This window comes from Nicotiana tabacum, chromosome 15 (genome assembly GCF_000715075.1).
Source record: "Nicotiana tabacum cultivar K326 chromosome 15, ASM71507v2, whole genome shotgun sequence".
NCBI classification, from domain to species: Eukaryota; Viridiplantae; Streptophyta; class Magnoliopsida; order Solanales; family Solanaceae; genus Nicotiana; species Nicotiana tabacum.
Genome location: NC_134094.1, coordinates 48940610 through 48952578, shown reverse-complemented (window position 1 = coordinate 48952578; position 11969 = coordinate 48940610). Strand labels below are relative to the sequence as shown.

Sequence of the window (11969 nt, the reverse complement as noted above, 5' to 3'; positions counted from 1 at the left end):
ATTCACGGACCAGGTACTCTTTGGCGTCCACTACACTTTGAGTGAACCACATCCACCCCTTGCGTTCCCTGAACTGTCTCAACACTGCTGGGTTGTACCTCTCCAAACTTTCAACTAAAACTGTCGCTCAAGAGTTAGCGACCTCACTGGCCACCATGTACAAAAGCTGGTGAAGGCAGGCAAGCTAACAAATTGGTCCTCCCAAATCTCTTTCTTCTTCGACCTTTCAAGGCTGACAGCTGTAGCATCTCGCCCTCTGCCATCATCGGGGATATCCTGAACTAGTGTATCTTGTGCCTCAGGGACAGGGGTAGCCGATGGCTCAAAAGCCTGACTAGCACTCTCTGAGTCCTCAGAAGTGCTATGAGATGAGGATGGCTCGTCCCTGAGCTGGTATCTCCCTGGCGGCCTCGACTGTACGACCGGCTACTCATGAACGGAGGCTGAGTTGCCCTCTGATTCTTCCCTAGATGGGACATATGAGCTCGTCTCGGAGAGATCTGCACCTCTCCCTCTACCGGTTGTAGCTTTCTTTGTAATTGTATTTTGTTGGCCAAGGGGTAGGGTACTCTTGCCTCGACCCCGAGAAGGTTCACCCCTCCCTTTAGATGTGTCGCCTCGTCCCCTAGATCGAACCATTGTCTGTATCAAGCAAAGGCGATTGTTAGTAGCAATTCAATGTTCAAACATACCCAGGAGACATGCGAGTAAGATATAAACTAGAAGACACAGTGAGGGTACACAGTCAAAGCATACTTGCAGGAAACTAGATCTGCGATCCGCACAATTTTCTTGCGGCTGCAGATTTGGACTTGCTAACCGCACAATTTTATCTTGCGGCCGCAAAAGTGAAGTACATTCCGCACAATTTCACTTGCGGTCGCACCTCTAAATCCCAAAAAGTGCCAACTCTCTGATGACAGAGAATTGGGTAATGTGCGACCGCAACCTATTTTCTGTGATCCGCACAATTAGACCTGCGGCCACACATTTGAGTCAAAAAGTGTAGACTCTCTGATGACAGTAAAAGGGCTGTTTTGCGGCCATGATGGGAAATCTGCGATCCGCACACAAAACCTTATGGAAACCCTAATATTCTTGCAGAATTTATAGCTGGACAATTAAAGAATAGAGTTTCCTTTCGAAAAGCAATGAAAAAGGCTATTGAATTAACAGAACAAGCAGATACAAAAGGAATTCAAATACAAATTTCGGGGCGTATCGACGGAAAAGAAATTGCACGTGTTGAATGGATCAGAGAAGGTAGGGTTCCCCTACAAACGATTCGAGCGAAAATTGATTATTGCTCTTATACAGTTCGAACTATCTATGGAGTATTGGGCATCAAAATTTGGATATTTCTAGACCAGGAATAATTTTACTACTTGTCTTTCCCTTCTATCCAATGATTGAACAAAAAAAGACATATTCATTCTTTTTCTAATCAATCAAGGGGAACATTTATAATTCTTAATTCTATAAGGTTGAATAAAAATTCGATTGACCAGTTGATATAATTGCTATGCTTAGTGTGTGACTCGTTGGTTTTTTAGGGTTTTTATCTTGCAGTTCATAATTCACAAAAGCTCCTGAACTTGGTCTTTTTGCATACTCTCTGATCTTTGACTCTAACCTAGTTCTGCGGTCGCACATGTTATGTGCGGTCCGCATATTGCTGAAAATTCTGTTAGATTTTTTTTCTTGGTTTGCAGCCGCAGATGGAATTCTGTGGACCGCACATTTGTGCTTTTGCGCCCTTTATTGTCTTGTGTTTCGGAACACTTCTTTTTGAGTCGGATTTCATCTCGGGAGACCAACCTTCCAGCATTCCTGCAATTTTACACAATTTTATTAGTTTCAGGAACACAATTCAATCCTTTCGGACTAAAACAAAAGATAAAAGGTGCTAATAAGCAGCCAAAATCCCCACTTATCATCATCCTATTTTTTTTTTCATATCTGGTTATGCCTCATGATTCTTTGAGTGCTCCTGTCTATGTGTCCACGCTTGTGAGAGATTATATTATTGTAGATCATTTTTATCGCTCGTGTGTGGTTTATATCGGGATCTTTGAGACTAGGGTAGACTTTCTACTTCTTGATATGGTGGACTTTGATGTTATCTTGGGTATGGATTGGTTGTCACATTATCATGCTATTTTTGATTGTCACACCAAGAGGGTGACCTTAGCCATGCCGGGGTTGCCTCGATTAGAGTGGAGAGGGACTCTTGGCCATTCTACTAGCAGAGTTATTTCTTATGTGAAGGCTCGGCATATGGTCGAGAAGAGATGTCTAGCATATTTGGCCTATATCCGTGATTCTAGTACGGAGGTTCCTTCCATGGATTCAGTACCAGTTGTGCGCGAGTTTCCAGAGGTGTTTCCTGCAGATTTGCCGGGGATGCCACCCGACAGAGATATCGACTTCTGTATTGACTTGACTCCGGGCACTCAACCCATTTCTATTCCACCATACCGTATGGCCCCAGTTAAGTTGAAGGAACTGATGGAGCAGTTGCAGGATTTACTTGATAAGGGATTCATTAGACCTAGTGTCTCGCCCTGGGGTGCACCAGTGTTGTTCGTGAAGAAGGAGGATGGTTCGATGAGGATGTGTATAGATTATCGGCAGTTGAACAAAGTCACTATCAAGAACGAGTATCCATTGCCGAGGATTGATGACTTATTTGATCAGCTTCAGGGTGCCAAAGTATTTTCGAAGATTGATCTAAGATTTGGCTACCATCAGTTGAAGATTAGAGCATCAAATGTGTCACGACCCCAAATTCCCTCCATAGGAGGTCGTGATGGCACCTATTCTCTAATACTAGGTAAGCCTATCAATGCGGAATAATAATAATAATAAATATCTGAAATAAATAAACTACAATTCAAACAATTACAACTCCCAAAATCCGGTAAAATAAGTCACAAGCTTCTAAGAATTTATTCTCTACGTCTCTATACATCAGAGTCTAAAACAAATAAGGAAGACAATATAGTAAGATAGAAGGAGACTTCGGAGTCTGCGGATGTTGGCAGATATACCTCGAAGTCTTCTCGTACAACTAGTTTACTGATGTCTGGTCTGATAAGATATACCTGGATCTGCACAAAAAGATGTGTAGAAGCGTAGTATGAGTGCACCACAACGGTACCCAGTAAGTGCCAAGCCTAACCTCGGTAGAGTAGTGACGAGGTCAGGTCAGGCCCTACTGGAAAATAAATAATGGCATGTAAAATGTTTAACAATATAATAATATAAAATGACAATGGAAATGAATCAAGTAGTATGTCACCATTTAATTACACCAAATAATGGCAATTAATACCTCGTGGAAACAAAAACAGAATTCTTTTCAACTTTAAGAAAATCACAACAATAATCAAAGGCAACTGCGGCCATAAATCAATATCAACAAGGGCACACCCGAGGTACCGCCTCGTAGTCCCAAATCATAAATAAATTCACAATATCTCATTTTCTTATATTACCGCGGGAGCCTTCACAATTTATTTTAAAGAAAATATTTTTTTCCGAAATAGCATCTCGCGTTTTAGCCATCCTTATCACACCGCATGACTTCTAGTAGATTCCCCTACTAGTCACGCGTATCAAGCCATCCTTATCTCACCGCATGCGTTTCAACACCCAAACATTATACCACCGTATGCGTATCAATATCACAATATATCACAATTTTCACCTCAAGTGCCCAAATATTTCAATTTGTCAAAATAAATCAACAATATTTTTTTTCATAAATAAGAGCTCACGGCTCATGCCATAATAATTCAACAATAATATTTTTTCATAAATAAGAGCTCACGACTCCATCACAATGAGTACGAAAATCTCACAAAAATATTCGGGAATAAATAACTGCACAGAATAATATTTCAAAATTTTAATACATTGCTTCAATACCAAATTTAAAATGTCAAATAATTCATATTAATAATATTTAATTTAAAGAAAATCAACCTTCCAATAATGCACAGAATAAAAGAAACCAAGTTTCAACTAAACAGGTAAAATAATTAGCAGGAAAAGGTCAAGCAAATTTAAAATATAAACATTTAAATCAATGATAAAGAATATAACAAGGTAAAATTATTTAATTAATATGCAACAGCGATCTACACAATTTAAAGACATAACCTTTCACATTTAGCCCATTTACACACTCGTCACCTCGTGTAGATGACTTTCAACACATTTTAATTTTCACATTAATACCAATCCTAGGGAAAATTTTCCCTACACAAGGTTAGACAAGTCACTTACCTCGACTTGCTTCAATTTAATCATGTAGTATGCCTTTTCCTCGACTTTCCGACGCCAATCAACTCGTATCTGGTCATAATTAATGCAATATAGTCAACAAAAATTATAGAATCAATACCATAAGAAAATACTACATTTTTCAATAAAATCCTAAATTAGTCCAAAAATTGCCTGTGGGGCCCATGTCTTGGAATCCGGCAAAACATATAAAATACGACAACTCATTCAATTACGAGTCCAACCATACCAGTTTCACTCAAATCAGACTCTAAATCGACACCGAAATCTCAAAAATTCATTTTTATGAGATTTCTAAAAATTTCCCAAGTTTCCATCTCAATACACTAATTAAATGGTGAAAATAATGATATATTTGTGTATATTGACCAAATCCGAGTTAGAATCACTTACCCAAATATTTTTCCTTGAAAATCTGTCAAAAATCGCTTCTGTTCAAGCTCAAGTTCGTCAAAAATGGAAAATGGGATGAAATCCCCAGTTTTATAAACTGCCAAGGCAGCCATCGATCATGCCTTCGATCTTTATGGCCCTCGATCCTGGGCCTTCGAGCATTGCCTTCGATTATGGCCCTCGAGCTGGGACTTCGATCCTGAGCCTCGTCCTTGTCTTCGACCCTGGCCTTTGACCCTGGGCTCGATTTCTGGGCTTCGATTTCTGCATTTCCAGCATAAGAAAATTGCAACAGCTTTTTAAGTCCAACTTTTGATCCGTTAACCATCCGAAACTCACCCAAGGCCCTCGGGACCTCAACCAAATATACCAACAAGTCCTAAAATATCATACGAACTTATTTAAAACCTCAAATCACATCAAACAACACTAAAATCACAAATCACACCCCAATTCAAGCTTAATGAACTTTGAAACTTTCAATTTCTACAAATGACGTCGGAACCTATCAAATCAAGTCCGATTGACCTCAAATTTTGCACACATGTCATAAATGACATAACGGAGCTGTGAAAATTTTCAAAACTGGATTCCGACCCCGATATCAAAAAGTCAATTCTCCGGTCAAACTTTCAAAATTAAATTCCTATTTTAGCCATTTCAAGCCTAATTTAACTACGGACTTCCAAATAAAATTTCGAACAAGCTCCTAAGTCCAAAATCACCATACAGAGCTGTTTGAATCATCAAAATTCTATTCCGAGGTCGTTTTCTCAAAATGTTGACCGAAGTCAAACTTAGCATTTTAAGGCCAACTTAAGGAATCAAGTGTTCCGATTTCAACCCGAACACTTCCAAATCCCGAACCAACCATCCCCGCAAGTCATAAATTTATAAAAGCATATACGAAAAGTTTTATTTAGGGGAACGAAGTTCTAAAAGTCAAAATGACCGATTGGGTCATTACAAAATGTCCCTAAGATAGCTTTTCGGACTCGGTATGGTCACTATGAGTTCCTACTATGTCATTTGGTTTGACAAATTCCCCAACAACATTTATAGATTTGATAAATCGGGTATTCAAGCCCTATTTGAATTTTTCTGTGATCGTCTTCATTGATGATATTTTGGTCTACTCCCGCAGTTGAGAGAAACATGAGCAACATCTTCGGATCGTACTTCAGACCTTGGGGGATAGTCAGTTATATGCCAAGCTTTAAAAGTGCGAGTTCTGGTTGGACTCAGTTGCGTTTTTCGGCCATGTTGTATCTTCGGAGGGCATTAAGGTGGATCCTAAGAAGATTGACGCAGTTCAGAACTAGCCTAGACCTACTTCAGCTACAGAGATCCGGAGCTTCTTGAGTTTGGCGGGTTATTATCGCTGGTTCGTGGAAGGGTTTTCATCTATCTCAGCCCCATTGACCAAGTTGACCCAGAAGAATGCTCTTTTCAGATGGTCTGATGAGTGTGAGTTGAGCTTTCAGAAGCTCAAGACTGCTTTGACTACAACTCCAGTTCTAGTTTTGTCGTCAGCATCGGGTTCATATGCAGTTTATTGTGATGCTCCGCGGGTTGGCATCAGATGTGTCTTGATGAAGGAGGGTAGGGTGATTACATATACTTCGTGTTAGCTGAAGCCCATGAGAAGAACTACCCCATTCATGATTTAGAGTTGACAGCCATTGTGCACGCATTAAAGATTTGGAGGCATTATCTCTACAGCGCGTCGTGTGAGGTATTCACATATCATCGGATTCTACAACACTTGTTTAAGAAAAAGGATCTAAACTTGAGGCAGCGGAGGTGGTTAGAGCTATTAAAAGACTATGATATTACCATTTTGTACCATCTTGGGAAGGCCAATGTGGTGGCCGATGCCTTGAGCAGAAAGGCTGAGAGTATGGGTAGCCTTGCATATATTCCAATTGGTGAGAGACCGCTAGCATTGGATGTTTAGGCTTTGGCCAATCAGCTCGTGAGGTAAGATATTTCGGAGCCTAGTCGGGTTCTTGCTTGCGTGGTTTCTCGGTCTTCTTTGTATGAGCGGATCAGAGCACGTCAGTATGACGACCTTCATTTGCTTGTTCTTAAGGACACAGTGCAACGCGGTGATGCCAAGGAGGTTTTTATTAGAGATGATGGGGTGTTACGGATGCAAGGTCCGATTTGTGTGCCTAGTGTGGATGGGTTGTGTGGGTTTATTCTGGAGAAGGCCTACAGTTCGCGGTATTTCATTCATCCGGGTGCCACCAAGATGTATCAGGATTTGAGGTAACACTATTGGTACAGAAGAATGAAGAAAGATATAATGGAGTATGTGGCTCGATGTTTGAATTGTCAACAGGTAAAGTACGAGCACCAGAGGCCGGGCGGTTTGCTTCAAAGACTTGAGATTCCCGAGTGAAAGTGGGAGCATATTACCATGTATTTCGTTGTTGGGATCCCACAAACTTTGAAGAAATTTGATGCAGTGTGGGTGATTGTGGATAGGTTGACCAAGTCAGCTCATTTTATTCCGGTAGTGACTACCTATTCTTCAGAGCAGTTGGCTCAGATCTATATCTGGGAGATTGTTCGTCTTCATGACATGCCGATGTCTATTATCTCCGATCGAGGCACACAGTTCACATGGCATTTATAGAGAACTGTGCAGCGTGAGTTAGGTACGCGGGTTGAGTTGAGTACACCATTTCACCCCCCAGACGGATGGGCAGTCCGAGCACACCATTCAGATCTTGGAGGACATGCTACGCACCTATTTTATGGATTTCGGGGGTTCATGGGATCAATTCTTACCGCTGCGGAGTTTGCCTACAATAACAACTACCAATCAAGTATTCATATGACTCCTTATGAGGCCTTATATGGGCGACAATGTCGTTCTCCAGTTTGCTGGTTTGAGCCGGGAGAGGCTAGGTTGTTGGGCACTGATTTGGTTCGGGATGCCTTGAAGAAAGTCAAGTTGATTCAGGATAGGCTTCGTGCAGCACAGTCTAGACAAAAGAGTTATGCTGATCGGAAGGTTCGTGATGTTGCATATATGGTAGGTGAGAAAGTGTTTCTCAGAATTTTACCCATGAAAGGTGTGATGAGGTTCGGGAAGAAGGGCAAGTTGAGCCCTCGATATATTGGCCTCTTTGAGGTGTTAGAGAGAGTTGGGGAGGTGACCTACAGACTTGCATTGCCACCTAGACTATCGGGTGTTCACCCAGTGTTTCATGTTTCTATGCTCCGGAAGTATTATGGTGATCTGCCACATGTTTTGGACTTCAGCACGGTTCAGTTTGATGAGAATTCAGCCTATGAGGAAGAGCTGGTGGCTATTCTAGCCCGACAGGTTCGAAAGTTGAAATCTAGGAGTTTTCCCTCTATGAAAGTGCAATGGAGAGATAGCCGATCAAGGCAGCTACATGGGAATCCGAGTCCAATATGCGGAGTAGATACCCACACTTTTTCACCAAATCAGGTACTTTTCTATGTTCGTTCGAGGACGAACATTTCTTTTAGAGGTGGAGAATGTGACGACCCGATAGGTAATTGTTTGTTCAATTTCAGTAACCTCCATTGACAAAACCACAGAGCTTCGTATTTATAATCACGGTACTGCTAATCTACATCAAGATTTGAAAACAAACAAGAGTACAACGTGGTGTGCAATGGGATTAGCTGATTATTGGGAAATATTTCTCATGTATAATGACAACAGAACTAAATATTCTTGTGGTGGTAAAATATGTGAATGGTATGTAAATGCATATAGACTTTGTGTTTGGGATGATCAAAGTGGTTGTGCAACGATATTTATTCGCTTGATTTTTTGTGTTAACTAATGTCTTGTGTTGGATCGCGATTGGAATATTGTCAAGATAAAGGAAAAGCCAAGTCATATTTGTTATGGTTATCTTCTTCTACATTACATACTTTTTTCTACGAGCAATATATACTTGCTATTTTTTATATTAGTATTACAACTCCAATCTTAATACTGCACTTGTGATCCCTAGAGTTCCAATAGTTGTCCATTGGAAAATCAACTTTATGTGGGAGCTACACCTCCAAGTTTAATAGAAGTAGTCGGGATAGCATCCATTACACAATGCATTCTTCTTGGCCCCCCTTCTAGTTACATAAGATGATTGACCTATTATTAAGCGTCTAATACTGACCAATGTATTATTACCAATAATAACATTTTAGTCCAAATTAAGTGCGAACAAGAACATTTTATTGGAATTGTTCAGATCCAAGACCAAGAAGCATAAGAAAATGCATATTCAACTAAATGAAATCATTTAATCCACAACTTATGGAACAAAACTTTGAGTTAAAAAGTTTCAGTCTAACAATATATACCTTTTTCAACAAAAATTAGAGATTCGATACCAACAGACAGGCCTTATGAAGAACTAAAAACATCAGCAACATGAACCTAAAACAAAACAAACTTGTTTTAAAACATCACATGTTTTCTTATGCAATCAATTTTGGGTATATATAAAAAGCTACTAAAAGATTCACGTGGAGAAGTAACGATTCAAGAATTATGAGAAAAATGCATGCAAATGCAATAACTTAATTGTCTTTTCAATTCCTGATTTTCTTAATGACAACCCAATTTACAAAAAATCATTCTCTCTTGTTTGCAAGTCTTGTTATACGGTTGAATCTCAGCATACGAAAATCTTGAGACCCTAAGGTCAGTAGACTTGACAAAGATGCTCATCAGATACCCACAAGTTAACCATCTTGATCTTTCCCTTTGTCCTAGAATTACAAACAGCTCTTTCACGGTGATAAGAAACAACACCAAAGCTCCACCAAAAAAGGGGAAAAAACACAGACGAAGAAATTCCTAAATCACTGACATAGTTTAACCAGAGAAGGCAAATTGGAGTACAAATTAAGACCGTTATGTAGAATTACTAAGGGAAAATTATAAATGGAAGAAAGAAAAAAATTAGTAGAAAGTGTAAACTGACCAGTTAATGGGTGTAGCAGCGAAGAACCCAGTGGCAACCGATTTCAACCTGGGTTTTTTCTTGCGTCAGCGGGAAACAAAAAGCGTACTGAACAACGGAATATCAGAAGAAGCAGAACAACTATGGGGATAGATGCAAGAGCAGAAAAGTTAAACGGTGAAACTTATCGGAATCTAGTGTTTTAATAGGAGATGCTTTAATAGAAGAAATCTGAAATGACCAAAATGCCCGAAAATGGACGGTCAGGCTTGTTGATGATTCAGACTTCTTAAGGACCTAAACTCTCGCTTCTTATATAAGAGAAAATATTGTTTAGCCGAAAAACGGTACAGTCGAATTTGTTCGTAGTTTCTACACAAGTGAATTAATTTGATCCAAAAAGTAATGAAATAACTGATAAAATATGAAATACTTAGCTTTAGAATATAGACGAAACATCAGAGCTAATGAGTCCGGGAACAAGGTTTCCGGGCACAACAATGATAAGATCAAAAGCGAGAGAATAAAGTTGTATTAAAATGCTGTATAGAATGTAGCGTAAGTTAGCCAGGAAATTTCCCCTTTACAATGATAACTTAGCTCTCTATTTATAGCTATCTCTAGGGACGGAGGTCCTAGGATCATGCCCTTCTTTAATGTCAATTATGAGGGCCATTGATGAAGATGTAACGTTAGACATAAATGCCAAATTCCTTGTAACGGTTCATCATCCTTAATGCTGTAAAATATTTCGTATTAAATGTTACCAAGCACAAAGCATTTAATACTCCTTTTATGATCATTATTCCTTCCGGTGACAAGCGAAATAGCTATGTTCAGTGGCCATCTCCATCTTGTGTTCCACGTGTCCTTCCTTTAAGCGACCACGTGTTATGTCATATTTTTTTCCTATACAAATAGTCCCCCTGCTTTTCGGTGACATAACTTTGTGTTACCGGAAAGTTAGTAGAAACACTCTTTTGGCGGGAATTACTATAACTCTTTTTGAAGGCCACTGACGGTTGATTAGACGCATGTCTCTCTGCATTTAATGCCCCGAACACGTGTCTTCCTATGATTTAGCACGCCTTTTACAGAGATTATCGAGGTAATCGTGGCCATGAATTTAGCCGCCAAAATTTTAGTTATACGCATCATCCTTCTCTTATGTACTTTATAATCTCTCGAACTTCTAATTTGCATCTTTATTTCCCAACTTTTCTCTAATCTTCTTCGAACCAGAAATTTTCCTTCCTTCTATTCCAATGGCTTCCTCTTCAATACGTGCTAGTTCTTCAAAAGGCAAGAACAAAACCGAGGATTCCATTCCTCTAATTGTGGGTTCCATCATCCCAATAAGGCTTAATACTTCGAAGGATTTTGAAGAGAAACTTCCTACTGCTAACCCTCGCACATGTTTTTCACGTATTTTTTCATGTATCCCTTTACTATGGGTGCGTTTTCTTTGAGCGGAGAGCTTGATTCCATGATTGCGGAGTTTTGCCTCGCTACCAAGTGTGTTTGGCACAGGTAAGTCCTTCAGTGTGGAGGACGGTTGTCTGCCTTCGACGTCTGTGCCTAGAAACTGGAGAGGAACTAACCCTAGATCATATGATGAATCTCTATTCCCCCAAAATCTTCCGCGGGGGAATGATAAACCTATGCAAGCGTGGCCACCATGCTTTGCTGTCTAGCATGGACGACGACAACGACCGTGGGTGGATGGAACGGTTCGTTGCAGTTGCCACCAGTGACATTATTCCAACAACGACATCATCCTTTTCGGTTGCTTGGAACCGCTCTCGTAAATTCTCTTTAATACATCTTTTCTTGCTAAATATTCTTTCATGCTTGTATTGATCCTTCAAAATTCGTTTGTTACTGCGACTCGATGGATCCCACCGGTGATAGAAGGCTTGGACCGGTGGGTTCAAAAGATCTTGGACATCACAACGCCCGAAACCCGTTTGTGGAAAGAACTGTCCATTAAGTACGGGTGGAAGGCCAAAAATCATGGTAACTTTAATTTACCTCGTTTTCACTTTTTGTATATAAAGAACTTGATTGAACACTTCTGACTTGCTCATGAAATTAGGTCTACTTGCGGGCTCCGTTAATGTCCACGAGGAGGATGTTTTGGCTTACCCTGCTGATGCGACGAGGTTGCTTCAGGAGGCACTTACTCGAACAGGCGTCTCCGGGCCTGCTTCGGGCGCAAGTGTTTCTTTACGGAGTCCCCGGCCAGAGAACAAGCAACCAAAAAGGAGACGCTCCTCTGCGGCCGGGGAAAAGAACAAGATGGAAAAGGTT

General features: G+C 40.3%; 1 long non-coding RNA gene across 2 annotated transcripts; it reads right to left on the bottom strand.

Moving 5' to 3' along the window:
• Nucleotides 1-1045: 1045 nt before the first annotated feature.
• LOC107774249 (uncharacterized) lies at nt 1046-9923 on the bottom strand. 2 transcript variants are annotated; one of them, XR_012699254.1, is made up of 4 exons: nt 9681-9923; nt 4291-4359; nt 3051-3110; nt 1046-1830 (listed from the first exon to the last, which is right to left on the bottom strand). It is a non-coding gene; the product is annotated as an uncharacterized LOC107774249 (long non-coding RNA). The 2 variants fall into 2 exon arrangements; XR_001645457.2 differs by lacking the exon at nt 1046-1830 and having other exon boundaries at nt 2854-3110; nt 9681-9915.
• Between the last annotated feature and the right edge of the window lie 2046 nt (nt 9924-11969).